General features: G+C 46.5%; 1 protein-coding gene across 1 annotated transcript in view; it reads left to right on the forward strand.

The window, feature by feature from the left end:
• Positions 1 to 18,919, forward strand: part of LOC146185152 (uncharacterized) — a 43,569-nt gene that overhangs the window by 10,932 nt on the left and 13,718 nt on the right. The gene's annotated exons all lie outside the window — the stretch shown is intronic.

Consider the following 18,919-nt stretch of genomic DNA (forward strand, 5'->3'; position numbering starts at 1 on the left):
CATAATGGTGTAGCTTAATGTTTGATTTCATCACACTTACCTAATTAAAGGCAATTAATTTAATCCCACGCTGCGGTGCAATCGTTATTAGCTATCTAGGGATATATACAATGCAGCGTAAAGCCCAATTTATTCATTCTTAACTAATTAACATTAATTAGTTTACAACTAGAATTAGCCCAGTGTATTTATGCTGGACGTAAGCTATCCAACGATATAACGTTGTAACTATTAGTCTGGAAATAAGAGCTACACAACCATCGTGGACACATCTGTACACAGATTTTATACCCAATTTCGCACACGACGCACATGTACCAAGTAATGCTACGCATTATAAAATACTAAGGGAGTAATTACTCATTGACATCTACCCCAGCGCAGCCATACGGCTACAAAGGAAATCTATACAGCTTTCTCAGAAAATTTGCAGTTGGGAAAAGAAATTGCGACGTAAAGCCAAGGACACCGTCTGCTTCCGTGACCTTCAAACAGCTTCGAGGCCAAGTTGGAACTTTAGCCACAACCAAGTCAAATCATAGCCAATATTTTTTTGTAGGATTTGTTGTCATTCAATATAAAACAATTATCTAATATCCATTCTTTCAAATGTAGTTTGCGCACTTTTCTTCCACCGCGCTAAATAACTTTAATTGATAAAAGTATACGGAGCACACATTGTTTCCCTTGTTTATGCATTTATATTGCCACCTGGTTTATATTTCCGCAATATAACGTGATCCCAAATTATGTTTCGTTTATAATTACATCTTGTATTTGCGCGTGTTTTATAAATATTTGCGTAACAGTTTCTGTTTCACCCGCTGTTGTTTTTATTTCAACATGTTTGTTTTTTCTTTGGGTTTTCATGCTACAGGAGATCTCCTGTGCACCTTTTGGCTTTGGAACCTCCTCCTCTGTTTATTAAATACTTGTAACCAATTATTGTTCGTTCTAATTTTGTAAATCATTGTCCAGGACACCTAACCTAAATCTAAGTTAGAAGTCCCCAAGCCGTTGCTAAATAGTAGTGAGATTCCGTTGATTGTCAGAAAGCCTGAGAAATTGCGCAGTTACCTCGAGTCACAAGCAGTAGTGATGTGATCGCTAACCTGCGACGCATGCGTAGCGTTTGCGGAAACTTAACACTTCGTATTTCTCAAAGCCACACAGCAGCCAACAATTCGAGAAAGCGCCTCGGACGCCTTGCTTTCGCTGTATGAAATTTCCACGAAGAGGGCGCTGATCTCGCTCTTGAAGTGCCATCTGGCAGAGGATGGGATCCCTGATATCACAATTAGGTTTCGTTTGTACATAGCTGAGTAAGTATTGCTCATTGATTTGTACGCATTGTCTCTGGTGCAGCCTAAAAATGATCGGGCCTCTTCATAAAGCGGTTCTATGAAAACGTTCTTACAGCGAGTTGTGTCATTTCGGCCGAGAGCTACGGGTTAGAGTTTGTACTAAAAGGCTAAAGCCTAACTAACGCGTGTGTTCTAGAAACGGTTTCGTTTACATGTACAGAACAATGCAGTTACTAAGGCGTTGTTCCTTTATCTGGTTTCTTGCATGAATACGTAATCTTGGGTAATTCATTTTATTGTGGCTCTTCAACTGCATTAAATTTAGAACTCTTCTTGATCAATTATTTCCTTTAGTTACTGCACTGTGTAGCTAATTTCCTTGGTGTAACTGTCCTTTATTCATAGCTATGACAGAAAATGTTCGGCAGATACACCTAACACTACTTACGTACAGGTATATGAATGCGGAAACTTAATTGTCGTACTGGAGAAATATTTTCAAAAGATTCGAGGTTTTCTATGTGACTTAACTATATTTTTTTGCTTTTGTTGTGTCTGGTCTGTGTCTTTTCATACTGTACATAGCCGGCAGTGCTTCACGCGGCTTTTGGGAGCCATAATTACCGATACCTCACTTCGGAAGCATATAATTTGATGTAGTAGTGCACACATGCAGGCTGCATACTGTCGCCCTGCCTATTCAACATATATGCAGAGTGCATCATGAGGAAGGCCGGTCTGGACGAGTATTCAGCTGGAGTGAAGATTGCTGGAAAACGTATCAACAACCTTAGATATGCGGATGATACCACTTTAATGGCAGAAAGTGAAGTGGAACTCAGGAGACTTCTGATGCGCGTACAAGACAGTGAGAAGTTTGGGCTTAAACGGAACATTAAAAAGACAAAGATCATGGGATCTTGCCCTATCAATTCCTGGAGCATCAAGGGACAAGAAGTGGAAGCTGTGACAAATTTTCTCTTCTTGGGTTCTAAGATTAGCCCGGAAGGAGACAGCAACCATGAAATTAGGAGACGCCTGCTTCTGGGAAAGAGAGCCATGGCTAGCCCTGACCGCTTAGTAAAGAGCAGAGACATTAGTCTGCCAACCAAGATCCGTATAACTCGTGCTATGGTCTTTCCCGTTGTGATGTATGGATGCGAGAGTAGGACTGTGAAGAAGGCTGACAGCCGAAGAATTGACGCGTTTGAATTGTGGTGCTGGCGGAGACTTGAGAGTTTCTTGGACTGCCAGAAGATCAAATCAGTCGATATTGTCGGCCATAAACCCTGACTTCTCATTAGAGGGTCAAATTCTAAAGTTAAAGCTCGGCTACTTTGGTCATCTGATGAGAAGAGAGGAGTCGCTGGACAAAGATTTGTTGTTGGGAAAGGTAGAGGGTCACCGGAGAAGGGGTAGGCAGCGAACGCGATGGTTAGATGGCATCCTCGAGGCGCTGCAGATAAAGTTATGTGATGCTAGGAAGATAGTGAGAGACCGTAAAGCATGGCGTGATATGGTCCATATGGTCACGAAAAGTCGGACACGACTGAACTGAACTGAGTAGATACATATGTCGTCGATACAAATAACTGTCGCAATCTAGCTCGCAGTTCGCTAGCGGATGCAAGGTAAATGCCACTTTAAACGGTATGATACTACCCAGAATTCTGTGCAAGAAACAGCTGCGTTTCAGTTTTTATACGAATGTCGGGAGAACTGGCGTCACATAGCGTCATATGGAGGTCCATCACTGATGGGGCGGGAGCAAAAAGCAATCACTGCGTAGGCACAGCCACTGCATGCGCTCGCCAGTTACGTTCGATTGTGCCTGACGTCTGCGTGGTGACGTCATCTTCTATGGATACCAACCAGTGTTCACAGCGTCGTGCCAACAGACGGATTTTCGCGCGATTGGGGTAACGAGGTTTTCGCCTTCAAAGGGTGTCTATCAAATTAAAACGTCTTGATATCGCAGCGCTCTGCGCACTACGATAAGGTAGTAAACTTGGCGTAGTGGCTCTGAAACTTAGCGCGAATACTCTTGTTAACTTTATTCTTACTTTCTATCACACCGCTCTCCGATCTGGTTCGAGCTTCGATGTATACACTACGCATGTTGACACGCAACTGCGTACTACGCAAGTTTTGCTGCCTGCAAGCCGCAGCTGGCGCTGCATCTTGGGCTCAGGCGTGCATTGCCACAAGGTTACAGCAGTACAACGACTGAACCCGACTAACGAGAAAAGCAGCGACTGCCCATTTTATCTCGCCGGCCTGCCGGAGAGTTCGAGAAGGAAATGACGAAACAAGGAAGATCGGTTAGCGAAACAAGCCAATGCCAACGGAAAACAAACAATTCTGACAACAGCTGCGCTTCGCGTGCCCTTTTCCTTAATTGCTTTCACTGTGGCTTGCAAACTCAGCCTTGCGGTTGAGCAGACAGCTGCTAGTTGCCCTTAATTACTTCTGTGCCGTCTCGTCAACGTACCGCGTTGACCGACGTTAGTAGAGAGACATCCTGAATGATAGGCTTGCCGTGTCTAGCGATTCTGGGGTCCTATTTTGGGGTCCCAGACTATAGCTTATGGGTACAGGCAGGCGACAGAGTGTCATATTTGCTGAAACAGTAAACAAGGAGAAAAACCTTGTTTATTTGTGAAGAGTGTCACTGACTCATTTTATGTGAACCATCTTAGCAGAATGACTCTTTGAGGGATCCTCTTAGCAAGAGAATTCAACAGTACGCTGTGTGTGTGTGTGTGTGTGTGTGTGTGTGTGTGCGTGTGTGTGTGTGTGTGTGTGTGTGTGTGTGTGTGTGTGTGTGTGTGTGTGTGTGTGTGTGTGTGTGTGTGTGTGTGTGTGTGTGTGTGTGTGTGTGTGTGTGTGTGTGTGTGTGTGTGTGTGTGTGTGTGTGTGTGTGTGTGTGTGTGTGTGTGTGTGTGTTTGCGCGTGTGCGTGCACGCGCGCACCTGTGCATGCACATATATTTCTGATGGAGAGAGAATAGATGCCTTTTTAAAGCTTCTCTCTGAGCTTGAGCAACACTATCTTCTCCTTTTTCTTTTTTTGTAAGAATTGATAAGCCTACTGTTGGAGTTTACAAAAAGTTTCATTGTTATAATCGCACAGTGTATGAAAAGCTCTAGACACCTTCCTCAAATGCACACTTGTTGCAACGCTCCCTTCGATGACCTGCGGGCATTAAAGCGATAGCCTCAGTCTCCGTTCACCAAAAAAATGTCGGCGTCGCCGCTGTGAGCGAAAAGTCATGAGCATATGGCGCTAGCAGGCAACTGACACGGCCGCGCACTGACTAGACGTAGGGTTTCCTGACGTTATGCTTTGCAGGAGTTGCCAACCCCTCCATTCATGGGGAAGGGTGATATCAGAATCAGCCGGCCAGAACCCTTTGCATTCGCATTACCTCTAGGAGACGCAGGCACGCCCGTACGGCTTGGTTAGCCCTCGCAATAGCGTCATATAACCTATTTCGCGGAACATGTGTTCAATATAATCTCGTTTGTCCACCGGTAGCGGTCGGTTGATTGCATTAAGGGCGCGCTGGCGTATAGGCGCTTTGAGGGCTGTATTGGAAGGCTTCAGTGAATTGCGTACTAGGTCACGTCGGTGGCCGCTACTCGGCCTGCCAAGAGTCACTTCAAACAACGCGTAGTATAGCTCCGCGGACGCATTCGCTCTGTGCTTTTCGTGCTATCTAATCTCGTTCAAGAGGAACACCGACATGTAGGAACAGATGCTTTACTGAAGATTCGATGTTTCTACATAGTGTTTCATTGGGGCTACGCACTGAATCGCCTTATCAGCATAAAGCGATAAGGGTGACTGAGCCGCAAGAAGCGGCCCTTCGATGATGCAGTCATCCACCGACAATCGTAAGCAATCCTCTTCGAGTACTACGATAGGTTAAAGGGCGTCTTGGGCTAATCGAAATAGCGCGCTCTACAGGATTGTGCTCATATGCACCTCTCGACCGGGGTGCAAGAATGTGACAGGGATGCTGTGCGCCTCTTGATTGGCTGATGCCGCCGTTACTTTTCGTAGTGTTGCATATATCTTGTGCAGCAGGGTGTAGACGCAGTACGCTCGATCCTTAGCAAATAAGAAACGTTTGACCTCCCTGCATCGCAATAGGGTTGCATAACTTTTTTCTTTTTTTTTTTCTTTGAAGGAGCAATGCCGATATCACATATTTAAAAGTCCACATGCCTGCGTCCATAAATTATTTATGTAATCTGCGTTTTTAGCATCTGAGGAAGCGAAAATTCCGCTGATGTAGTGTTGTTGCTTCAAAGGTCAACTTTTCAATAATATTTATGCTAACATATTGTTTGCCGAACTGGGTTTGTTTCTTAACCTCACGGTGGAGTGCTTATGAAACCCATTACCTCTGAACTTCTGTAAAGTGAGTGGGACCACGATTCTCATATTTCTATGTATCTTGGTGTTCAGCGATGCCACAATCCGCAAGGGCTCCTCTATAAGCAGGAAGTTACGCTGCCCGGTTACTTTTGACAAATGTGTTACGAACCGTTGTGAGATTGTGGAAGCGCTTATAAGCGCTATAGTTGAAATCGTCATGTTTTCGTTTTTGGAAGGCATATAGTAAGTTACTAACCCTCAAGCGAAAGCTGGCCCCTTCGTCTCGCCCCGAAACCAAATAAAATTGTAGCGCTTATTCGCTGCAACAATCATCAAAGCATTCACAGGTGGTAATGCGGTACTCGCATATTCTACACCCTTGCAATGTTTCAGGAGTCGCATTCGAATATTTCGCGACGAAAATTTATTCAGGTCGCTACAGTACTCCTGTGCGGCTTTGACTGTTCAGTATTTTTGTTTTGCTCATTTGACCTCTGTCTGCTTGCCTATTGTCGCGCTAGCATTTTATTTACTGCATTCGGGCATCGCTGTGTTGCCTTGCGCTTGTTTTCTTCTTGAAACTTGAGCTTAACGCGGAAGCTGCCGCGAATGAATCAGTCAGTTCGACCTTACATTCGACAATACACATGAAAAGAGACCAATTAAGCTGAAGGAACAGGAGCATAAAAAGTTGATTCGCACCGGCGCCGTGCATGATGGTTGACAAAATTAAAGTTTACTAAAGTTTACTTCGGCTCTTGATTCCAGCACAACTCGTTAATGGCACAATGTTCCTTTACTGTGCCACCCTGCCAGAATTACTTTATGAAGCTAGCTCTAAGCCCAATGAAGCAAGCTGACTAATTAAAGTTTTGTTGCTATTGGCTCGGTGCTCTTCGCCATCTAATTAAAAAAATGCTAAATACTGAGAACAACATTTTCCTAATTAAATCAGATCACCCAGGCTTTACTCTACAAACTGCCGTCCGTTACGCAGTCTGCAGTGTCTCTATATATAGCCTCGCTTGTGTCCTGGCGTTTTATTTATGGGCCTCCTAGGTTCAGTTTTGTGGGACACAAAAGCACCTGTTCATCTGTTAACTTGGCGTTGAAGTTTGTTGAGGGCGCATTGTGTTTACCGGGGGCTCGGCTTTCGCGCTATGGCGGTCGCCTCTGGCCTCGAAAAAGGAAACAAATGAAACGGTGACGGAACGGAAAGAACGTGACTAGCTGGCTGTGAAAGGCCCCGGCAAATCGTTTTCCTTCATTACTGCGGGTAAAAGAAGACCGAGCCTCTAAAGAAGAGTGTGCTATCCACCGTGCGTTATATTTATTGCTTCTTTTTAAACGGCGCTGCGAGCCGCTGCGCCATCAGACGCACAATAGCTGCTTCTGCCGGGACGGGAATCAATTTTCGCGCGTTCCATCATAATTTGTCTCGAAACTGTCCGAGACATGGTGATGTTCAATTTTGAAGCCAGCCGGTGTTAGTGTCATCGCGGCTCGTGCAGTTACTGCGGTGTCATTGAAGCGCACTAGAGTCGCATTATTACTGACGTCAGGTTTGTAATGTCCTTGTCATTCAGGCGTTTTTGTTTGTTTCTATAATTAACATTTCATGCATCGATTGTCTCTTTAGAGCAGTTACTAGAACACGGTGGGGCAGCATTCATTCCTAATTTTTTAATTGCATCACTTGTTATATATATTTAGCTGGTGTCAGGGAAATTAAAAAGAGGCTTTTATTAACTGAAGCTCAGAAGCAGCCTCAAGGTGCAAAACAGAGAGTATAAGAACCAAAACATAGCTGAAAGACATGACTATCGGAGAGAGAGGAACCTAAGGAAGGAGATTATTCTTAACTTGTTCCAAAATAGGCCTGATCTTGAAGTACTGACGTCTTTTATCTCTGCTTTATTATATGGCAATGCATTATGAAGACGAAAAAAGCCAACATAAACTGTAACACAGATAGCATATCGAATGCATTGTCTTTAAGGTGTGTTGATTAGTGGGGGGTGGAGGGGAATGGGTCACACAGTCGTTAAAATATCGTAGACTATTTCATTAAAAGCTTCAGAAAAAGACTACCAAGCCACCTTTGTGACATAGACCTCACGACGGTACTCATTTCCCGTTCAATATTCCGCTAACTTAGCTATAAGGCAGCGGTTCTCTATTTCCACTTTCGAGTTCGCTCTCGTTACGCTTGGCCTAACATTAGCATACACTGAACGTGCTTGCAAAATATGCTGATTGTGACTTGTTCATGTGCACTTTGTATTGTTCGAGGTTACCTGTGTTGCATGTGTAGTGTGTGAATAGGACGTGTATGGGTAAAATATTAATGGACACCATTCCACATATTTTAATGCATTGCGAGGTAGTTTTCTGTCGAAATGCTTACATTCTCCAACTCCAACTGCAAGCGAAATATATGACGACATGGCTTGGGCGTCTAAGAATTTTCTGTCGGTGTTTTTTCTTGCATGTGTTCGAAGTACAAGGAAGGTTTTCTCGACGTTTGAGCTGTGTGGATAGTTATTACTTACAATTAACGTCGTGCAGCATTTATTACTCAAGAGCGTATACAGCTCGATGAGTCGAAAAGCCTTGTCTGTTGCCCAGTTCCGGCTCGAATTTTGTTGTGAAGAGTTCAGAACGCGCTAGGAAAAATTGAGGCATTATAAGCCGGCCGTATTTGAGGCAGTGTCCCTTTCCTTACGGCATAGTTCAGCTCTCCAACAAAAACTGGGACAAATACTGCGCCTTTACATTAGTAGAAACCAATTTACAAATTGGCGCCCACCAAAATGTGAGGCATATACTGCGTATTGCTTTCCACACAAACCTACTTGAAGACAAAAGAAAAAAAAAATATCGCGGTAAGAAAAAACGGGTAAACGCGCTATTGCGTTCACTAAGGCGAAACTTGAGCGTCCCCATGTTTCTTCTCTTTTTATGAAACGCTGCTTATCTACTATATTTATGAATTATATTAATTTTGCTATTTTTCTATGCTTATTGCGTTCGATTTCTGCTTCATTGCGCATGGCGGGCTATGCCAAATGACAGCATATAGTGTTAATAGACACAGACAGGACTGCAGTCGTGGGCAAGAAGATTACGGGCTACCTGTTAGGATACCTAAAGACATTTCGGTTTGGTTTGTGTGGTTTGCGTCCCAAGGCGACTCAGGTTATGAGAGACGCCGTAGTGGAAGTTTGCATCACCTAGGACATCGCACAGCACTTGGGCTCCTTACTTTTCGCCTCCATCGAAAAGCGGCCGCTGCGGCCGGGGTGAACTATACGGTGAGAATTTGCCATGAAAACATAGTTTTCTCCGGCTTTAATGTTTATCTTTTTATCCACCGAGCAGTCTGCCTAAAATTCGCGCTCGCCATGGTTCAAATAAGACGCACAATGCCGAAAATGAAAACTGAGAAAAGCTTCGTGCAACGGAGGAACACAGTGAACGTTCTACTACCGTGTCCCTCCGAATAACGGTTTAATAATGACATGCCACTGACCCTCCCTCGAAATTCATACTGCATCCGCAATTTTCCAGCATTTGTTTTGCGCCTATATACCCTCATTGACAAAAAGCTGTTCTTGGGTTATATTTCTCGAAGATGAATATTTCTGCTGAGTCAGATGGATATAAAGCAGCTTTCGTTACCATTGACGAAACAGTGCGGTCTAAAAGCACGTCTGTGCATCACGCCGCCGCTTTGAGTGTTTGCCGCTGCGAACGAGTTTCTATCAATAGCGCGCTAAAGTAAGCCCTGCCGACTTCGTATGAATCAGACACGCGGGCGGCATGCAGACAGGAGGTCAGCGCCAGCCTGTGCCTGCCCGGCTGGCGTGCGTTCGCGTTTCTCACCAGCCCCGCCCCGCCGTGACACCTTTCGGCGGAGTGGACCCCCCTCACATGGACACTCCTTGACACGGCGCCAGCTCCGCGCTAGCCGCGGCTTCCGCTGACACGTGGCAAATACTGGCGTCTGCTATCTGTCTTTTTGCTGCTTTCACAAGCCGCAACTCATTACACGACGTGTCGCCGTTTCAACTGTCACGGACGACACATGTTTCTGTCACAGCGCCACGCTCAGCCGTCCGTTTTGTTGTTACATGTCATACTTCCCTCCCACCTACGGTCCTCAGTCATAGCTGTTCTTAAAATAGGAAATGAAGCTAAACGAATATAGGAAGTAGGCCACGCGGGCATGTGAGGAGCGGAGGTAAGCGTATACGTAAGATTCACCCGTTGCTCACAGTGTCGGTAAAGGGGCCATATCGGTCGGCTACTCGATTTCCAGCCCGGCTGCGGCAGTAGCATATCATAGCTAAACGTGTGCGCAGGTAGATTTTAGGCTGACAATGAAAGATCCTGCTCGGCTGGTCGAAATCAGTTCGGAACACTATGGGCCTCATAAGATAGCTTTCGTTTGTATTGAACTTAAATTATATTGAGACTCAAACTTGAATCCTCGCAAGATGAATTTCCTTGCGGATAGCCAAATATGTCGAGGAGCAAACATATAATGCAAACTAATGTGCAATATTTGATACGGCATGATGAATATGTATGTAGGAGCCTTATTCCAAGATTCAGGCCCGCATAAAGCCTCGGCTGTTCCGAATTCTTCTATACGGCAGGCCTCATAAGAGAGCCTGACGTTCGTATGTAAAAGCTAATAATATATTGAGCTGCTGTGCGACCAACCCGCGATGTTGAAGTTTCCGTGGGAAGCAGCCGCACCTTGGATCGTTACTGAAGGCACCTCGGCACTGGCTGCATGACAGCAAGCAGCAATGCTTACCACCGATTGCGGGCCCATTTCTTTTTTTTCGTGTGATTCATGTTACCGGGCGTTCTCTGCTTTCCTCTGATGCTGACTTAATGCTGACGTCCAACCAAAATAATGGAAGATGGTAGATTATGAAATACGGCCCTTGGACGAGTTGGAGCCGATTCATAGAATTTAACGCGCGAAGGCGAGGACGCGAGGGCGAGCTCGATTATGCGCTCATTCCATATACCTTCGTACTTTCGCCCCGAATATGAACTATTAATCAGATAAATTGAGCAATAGCTGATTAGCTTTACGGAAACAATGTTTTTCGAAACTCGGCATGAATAGAGAGAGAAATCATGATGCTACAGTCATTTCCCTCTGGACTTTCTCGTGAACTTCTTTCAAATGCTGCCCTTGTATGTGGCAATCAGAAAAAAATATAAGTAATTCGGAGTTGATACCTTGCTTTGAAAGCCGAGACAGAATACAAAAATTCAAAAATGCCATGAATAATTAGTAAGACGTGGCGTTTAATTCAGCCTGCAAGTGAGCAGTGTTCGAACAGTACTCTTCTAATTATAAATGTCATTTGCATGGATAAGCATACTAAGAACACGTAGTAACTAATGGGGCCGCGCTTCGCGACAGACATTTCGTTTATTCGCGGACGATTGCTATTAATCATGAAGCAGCCAAGATTTTTTTTTTTATAATTGTTTTGCTGTCTTGTCACGTCGATTATCCAGTTACTTTGGAATGCTCTTTCCCAGCTGACCGCAAGTCTGGTGATCGCTACTGCTTCCCCACTGAAAATCTGTGGGGCCATAGCGCTCATTCCGGGAGAACTCCGAGATGGTGCAGGACCCCGCTCAACCCTCTCCTCTTGTTGCAGTCCACTCGTATACAGACGTCGTTTGTCACTTCCCACCGCGACAGCCAATTGCGGCCGATAACCGCCGCCGACTCGTCGCTGCTCCGCAGACCCAACTTCCGCCCTGCTCACAAGCACAGACTGCCTCGACGCCAGGGATTCGAGGGCATTGACAAACTGCCCCTTCTGAGCCCAACGGTGTCGCCAGCTTTGGCGCTGGTAGACCAGCACTTCCACCGCTGTCGGAACCAAGCAAGGGGGCGCCACGTGCGAACTACAGCAGAAATAAAAAAAGAATGCTGCCGCCCCCCGGTCGTCGCCCGCCTCATGAGCATCGTACGCGGGCAGAACTACAAAGAAAGGGCAAGCGTAGCATTCCCTCGGGGGTTGAATAGCATGAGCGATGAGCACTGGTGCTAGGAAGAGCGCCCCGGACGTGCCTCTTTTATAGATGGCGTTGGCGACGAGGTAATCACATGCGTGATGCGGGCAGCTGTGGGCCCTTTTAACATGAACCCTTTGTGATTATGATGGTCACTATGCGTGTCCTAGGATACACCTATGATGCGAATGGAGGACAACGCGAGGAAAAAAGCTCTAAGCGACGGATGTGTACGACTAGCGCTATTGTGTGCTCAGGCCAATCGAGCAATGTACATACGCCGATGGGCTGAAGCGGCCCAGCTGCAGCTTATGCCGGGTTTCTAGACCAGCTGCGGCCATGATGTCATATACACGATGGCTCGCCGATACCCCCCGCCCCTTCTTCCGAATCTTTTCAGTGGGCAGAGTTCAGTGAATGTCATCGGTTCCACTTTTCCAAGCAGTCATTGTACGAGACGGTTCAGATGCTCACGTGGCGACTTGATGTCCTACTATGGAGACGCGGTCGTTTTGCGCTGAGCAGCGCTCCACCTACGGTATGCTCCGGAGCCATTCGAAACGTGTTCTGATTGTGCTTTGTTTTCTTCTATCGTCTGTTTTGATAGTGTGTTGTCCTCTCCTCGCGTCTGCGCAGAAAGGAGATCCCAGCAGGATCGGGATGGCGAGACGCATCATCCGCTCTGGAAGCAGTTCTTTAATTGGCTCATGGGCTGCGGGAACGTCCAGAGAAAATGTTCGCACGAACTGGCACTTAAGGAAAAAGAATCTGTCTACAGTGGGAATCAAACTAGGAATCGAATCAATACTCCTCCGACCCTCTGCGGAGCGCGCAAACCAGTAATCCATTCCGGGCTCGTGAGAAAGCGATCGTAATTCTCCTCGTCTAGAGTGAGGATGTTGATGATAGCAGCGATGGCAATAACGATGCAGTTAGTGGTAATGATGATGATGATGATTGTAGCGACAGTGCTGCTGCTGATGGTGATGGTAGGGATGGCAATGACGATGCAGTCAGTGAAATCTGTTTTTGTTAAGTGGCTTTCACCATTTCCACTCTTAACCAGACTTGATAGCATCCGCAGAAAATGTCGCGGCGCAGTGAACACCCTTTTCATAATTTACCCTTAAACTCCTTACTTGACCTCACTGTAAAACAGATTGCAACCTCGTGCAACCGAGTAAAAAAATCACCGGTTGGCACGACGCGCAAGAAATGAACTGATCATAAACTCGTTACCGCCAAAAACATCGGCGGCTAGGGCTTAAGTCATTCCAGCAACACTGCCATCTGCTGATAGTGATCGGAAACGCGAAGAGCCAGAAGAATATGGGCACTCACTTTGCATACCAAACGAGCGGGGTGACCTCTTTAAGGGCGGGTGCAAGGGTAATGGATGGCGAATGTTTCACTCCATATGTGCAGAAAGAACAAAAAGTTGCAGATACGCTTGAGTTCGCGTTCAACCTCGTAGAGATAGACGGCGCGTGCCAGTATTTATTAACCCAGTTATTCAACCAGCACGCCTGTGATACCATGACTACTTAAATGCAGCCTCGAGAGAAACGTCGTTCACGGGGAAAGTTGGGGCGCGTATCTGCGTTTCTCTGTTTTGTTTTGTTTGTAGGCGGGGGGGGGGGGGGGGGGGGGCGAACTGAGAGTAAAAAAAAAAATGCGACATGTTCTGCCTACTAAATAGGAACGAAGGCCATCGTTTCGCTCACAGGGGGCCATACGGTGGCAATGGAATTACACAAGCCAGTGTCTGAAGCCACCCACAGAATGTTGGCGCGGTATCTTGGCGAGCACCCGTAGACGTGGCAGCCAAAATAAAAGCGTGCTCCAATCGGTACTTCTTAATTACTGTGGGTACCGAAAGAAAAAAAAAGGAGGACCACCAAGAAAGTAAAACGATGACGACACAAGTGATGGTTGTGATAAAAACGTAAAGTGCAGCCGGGAGGGAGTCGTTCCTTGAAGCCTTCTCGTATACTTCGCGTTTGTTTTATTTTGTTTTGAGGGTTTGCTTGCGCAACCCGCCGTCTGGAGCTCTTGTGGCGGGGTGCAACGGCCTCCAAACAACTGCGATTCCACCGCTGCTGCCGCCGTGCGCGAGCGGTGCGAGAGGCACGTTTTCTTTCACCGCCGCGATTTACCGCGGCGGCAGAGCCGAGCCGGCCAGGGTGCTCTCTCCCAGCCAGATGGAAGAAAGCAGGAGTGGGTAGTGTAGATGCAGCCGGTTGTCGGTTGCCCGAGTAAAGGGAAAGGAGGCGAGCGCGCGTGCGAGTCTGGTGTTCTGTGTGGAGAAGAAAGCGGACACCGAGCACCGACCAAGGTCCGGGTCGGCTGTGGAACTCACAGAGCCCGGCAAGATGGAGTGGGTGAGCGCGAGCAACGCTGGCGGTGCTGCCGCGACTGCCGATTGTCGGCGCGGCGATTTAGCCGAAAGGGAAGAAACAGAGAGATGATGAAAGAGGCGACCGCAGCTGATTCCTGGACATGGTGAAACGCAGGCCCGCCGTGTTCCCGCTTGTCGTGCCTCGGTGCTTCTCTCATCTCCTATAATACAGCAGCATTCTTTCGGATACTACAAGAGCACTGGCATGTATACTCTGACGCAGTTGGTGGCATTGAGATGCGAGTCGACGGAGATAAACAGCCAGGCTAGAGCAATATCGAATAGGTAAAAAAGGTGGTCATAACCGATACGGCGACGACATACTAGGAACGAATTCGTAGAACACTAATCTTTGAATTTTGAAAAATACGCAAGCCATGAATTTTACATACGCAAAACAGAAAAAAGAACGCTTGAAACTATTTTTCTGGGTAAAGCTGTACAGTTCCTGACGGGATTAAGTAGCGCTCATAAGGCGGTAAATTTAATTTATTTATTTATTTATTTATTTATTTATTTATTTATTTATTTATTTATTTATTTATACCTCAAATGCCCTTGGTAGGGTAATAAGGCGGAAGGTACCAGTCAGTGAACGGACTTAATTTAGGAAGGATAAAAACTCACTCACTCACTCACTCACTCACTCACTCACTCACTCACTCACTCACTCACTCACTCACTCACTCACTCACTCACTCACTCACTCACTCACTCACTCACTCACTCACTCACTCACTCACTCACTCACTCACTCACTCACTCACTTAATTTGATCCCCAACGGTAATAAGATATAGGGACGAGCGAATATTCGAAAAAGACTGGGATATCCTGTAGGCTTTGACAAGTTGCCTTGACACACTATCTCGGAGGCCGTGGTATGGCTATGCTTTGTCCTCATACGAAGTCAATAAGGGCAGGTAATTGTTGTGCCCTTGAGGTCCATAGGGTTAACGTACTGAATTCGTGTTGTGTCTCCTTAGTGGAGATTTGTATTGAGTCTTCTAACAACGACTGCTTGACTTCCGCAAATTAGCGCCGCACCGTAGCGTCGCAGCTGGTGCTTCAGAACTACCCTAGTGCTCGCTTTCTACGATTATTGACAAAACTTGAATATTGTGAAAAAAATATTTCAATCATAATCCATTGGGTACAAATACCCTTTTCGATTCGATTGGCAAGATGCACTAGTCGTGTTCCATTGGGCGTGTAGCTAAGGTACGCTACCCGCATTCGATTCGGAATCTGAAATGTATTATTTCTTCTGCTCAGTAACAGCACCACATTCTAGCCGATATTTACGAAATTAAAAAAAAAAAAAAAGTATTCAACGCAGCCTGCTCCTGTATGCCTCTTGCTTGAAATGAAATTCCAGTGTTTCGCTCTTAAAAAGGCGCTTAAAATTTGAGCAGTTAAACACGAAGACGAGTGGAAGAGCCTCTATCGGGGTATCTAGGAGTTTTGTTGCTTCACAACGATCGCGGCGGTGAATAAGTGGGGAATATACAACTATAGACTTTTCATAAGTCATACATTCATAAAAATGAACATGGGAAGATGCACAGCGATGTAACAACTTCATCCATGGGCAATGTGTGGTTTAGTAGGAAATCTTCATAAAGTCCAATTTAAAGAAATGTCGATAACTAAGAGAGAAGACGGGTGAAACTGCCAGTGAACCTTTCTGCAGCGGCGTGAGTCTTCAGGCACGAAGGAAAAGTTGCTGCGAACTCTAGCTCTGCTCGTGAGAGCTACGTGCTTAGTTGATGGACAGAAAGCAGCCTACGTCGACGCCATTCGGCTCACGTTTACGCTCGACTGCTACTGAACACGCAGTACTTTTTTCGACAGCTTTTATTTGAGACAGCGGGAAGTTATAGCAAGCGCCAGGATATGAGCTGCGTTGCCGCAGACCACGGTCTTCATCCGCCAAACAAGAGTCTATGCGGATGGTGCCGTCTTGCTCGGTGAAATTGTGATCAGTCAGTGTCATGGCGATAAAGCTCCCAGCTGTTATTCGCGAGTAGTCAGCTAGTAAAGGCTAAACTAGGCTTCGTTGTGAATGGCGCTGTGGAGCGTATTTTCATTTCTTATGCTTCTGCGTTAGGATACCTTTCTTGACCTTGGCTGTATTAGAGGCCATGGCTCTTGAAGTCTGGCGACCTTGAGAGAAATGAATGAAAGTTGAAAATAATGAAAGAAAAATGTGAACAGGAAAGATTGGATAACGTCAAGAGTTTTAGTCCTTGACGATGACGAACGCGCCGTCCCGACGAGAAAGACGGATAACTGACCGCGCTAATACCGCACCATTTCTTAGCGCCAGGCATACCATAAACTTTTTTCGAATGTTCTCTCCCCCATGGCTGAGGTTCACCTTGGCAATATTCCCTTGAGACGGCTGGTGAACGCAGAAGATTTTATTCTTTAATCCCAAGAGGATCATTGTGCCATTTTATACCGTCGTAAATAAAAACAGTAAGGGAGCAATTGTCAGCTGCATAATAGAACGTTTTATAGATTGCAAAATAGGAACGCAGTCACTCTTGCATCCTATCATGTCTTATGGATTGTCAAAAGTTCGAGCTAAATTTTCGAAAGTACGCAACGAGTTTTTCGTAGTACCACGCCCGCTCAGTATTTGTAGAGAGGTGTTCACACTGGACGTTGCTTGCCCATACGATCAAGAATGCGGGACTCTTTAATCACGCGAAGCGTGCAGAACTTGCGGCACAAGCGTCGGCTGGCCATAACACAAAGGTGAGAGGATAGCGCATGAGTTTGTACCAACATTTGAAGCAACCGTTTCTTGTACACACTTCAGGATGGTGTCGTACCGTTTCGCTTCACGTCTAGCATACATCTGCTATCCGTTAGATCGCCTTCTACGCGGCGCTCGTTGTATCAGAGGGCGTTCCACGTCCGCCGCTGTGGAGGAGGATAGCGCTGACGAACTCTCTCAAAAATAGGTTACACGTAACATAAATACCTAAGAAAGTAGGAGGTTAAACAGCCGCCGCCGTAGCTTCGTCGTAAAGAACCAGAAGCAATATTTAGGTCTCCTGGGTTCGGATCCCGCCGGCGACTTGTACGTGGTTACTTTTTATTTTTCTAATAAATTATCTCTGCCATTTGTTACTTCTGATTCCTCAGTACGACAAAAAAAAAAAATCAATTATGCTTTGCTTTCTGTCAGCAGCTATATACGTCAAGCAAGATACTTTTGCGCCTTCTCAATTTTCCAAAATGTTGTTTAGGTTCGCCTTGGTGTTGACGGCGCGCTTAAGGGGACCAGAGAGAAGCTGCACGGCCTTCGCCCTTCATGTTTTCCTCCACGGAACCATCGCGGACTGAAGGAAGGCACTACACGCATGCGCTGCTCCAGCGGGTTCACTTCGTCAGTGTGCTTTCCGCAGAGGCGTGCCGGCATCAGGCGCTAAATATGTTTCTCACCTAAAGAGTCTATTTATCTTGTCTTTTATGGTATATTCACGTTGTCTCAAAACAACGGGTCTGACATCCTATCGGAAGTAATAAGAATAGAACAGTGCGGAATCCTGGCCTTCTGGATTCCAACCGCAGGTCAGTAACCTGGCTATACAGTCTCGAGCGCCTTGGCAGTCGGATCTATAGAGGGAACCCTCTGCGAGTGGAGCGGGTTCAACCTAGCTAGCACTTATACATACGCCAATGCACTTTTCAAGAGCCCAATATGCGAGCAGCGATGACGACGATGCTTCTCCTGTAGCCGCATTGAACTGACCCAAAGGGAACCACCTGGCCGTGCACGGTCACGTGGCGCATGAGTTCGACCAGGGTGACCGGGGCACGAACAGCTTGTGTTATCTACCAGGCGGCGTAGGCGTTCCGGGACACTGCTTTCTAGCAGCCGCTTCCCGTGGCAACGTTGTATTGGTGACGGCAAGGGCAGCTTTTCTGGAGTGCCGCCACCAGCCCAGCGCTCCTCGCAAGTACAGCGCGAGCGCTGCGTTCCGGTGAAGAGAGAAGGTGTATTACGGTGGCGGCTCTCCACCTCTCTCATCCTCTTGCGAAAATTTATTGCGGGGTCCCCGATAAACGGCGCGCGTAGGCGAGGCACTTCCCAGCGGGCTCGCTCCTGGCCTATGACCGGCGCAGGTGCGAGGGAGAAGTCTCACTGGCCGCACGTTTTACTTTCTTCCAGTCTTCCCTTGCTTGCCCGCATTCCTTGTCGCGTGGGCATTGCTTTTCTTTTCCTCCAAGCCGGTGGGCGGAAGTTTTATTTCGGATTGTACCGATGACGCAACGGCCGCCGCGGCCTATAGAAAGGGACGGCATGTGTAAGATTGGGGCAGAGTCTTGTTGTCAGCATGGGACGATAAATAAACGCACGAGCTTCCCTCGCGTACCTAAGGGTCACCGTTCTAAGTCGTTCTTTTGTGGTTTGTGCTTTCTTGGGCATGGATCATTTGCGGATTCGACAAAGAAGGGAGGAGAGGTGCAAGGATCTTTTCTCTGAGCGGAAAGCCTCACATTTAAATACCCCATTGTTAGCGAACAAAGTTAAATAAGTCGATTGTTTGAGTGGTACACCCCTCCCTCATACAGAAAGCGCGTTGTGAAATTTCACGAACAAAAAAAAAAAAAAGGAAATGCCGATATAACATGTTCAGATCAAATGCGTATTAGTTTACCGAGCGCTTACGTTTCAGGTCGCACAAATATACTCACCATATAGTCGTAATCGACCCCACTACGTGACCGACTGCCTGACGTGGATATATAGTGTCGATCAGAAG

The sequence above is a fragment of the Amblyomma maculatum genome, chromosome 6 (assembly GCF_055883805.1).
Source record: "Amblyomma maculatum isolate TAMU_Amacu chromosome 6, ASM5588380v1, whole genome shotgun sequence".
Lineage (NCBI taxonomy): Eukaryota > Metazoa > Arthropoda > Arachnida > Ixodida > Ixodidae > Amblyomma > Amblyomma maculatum.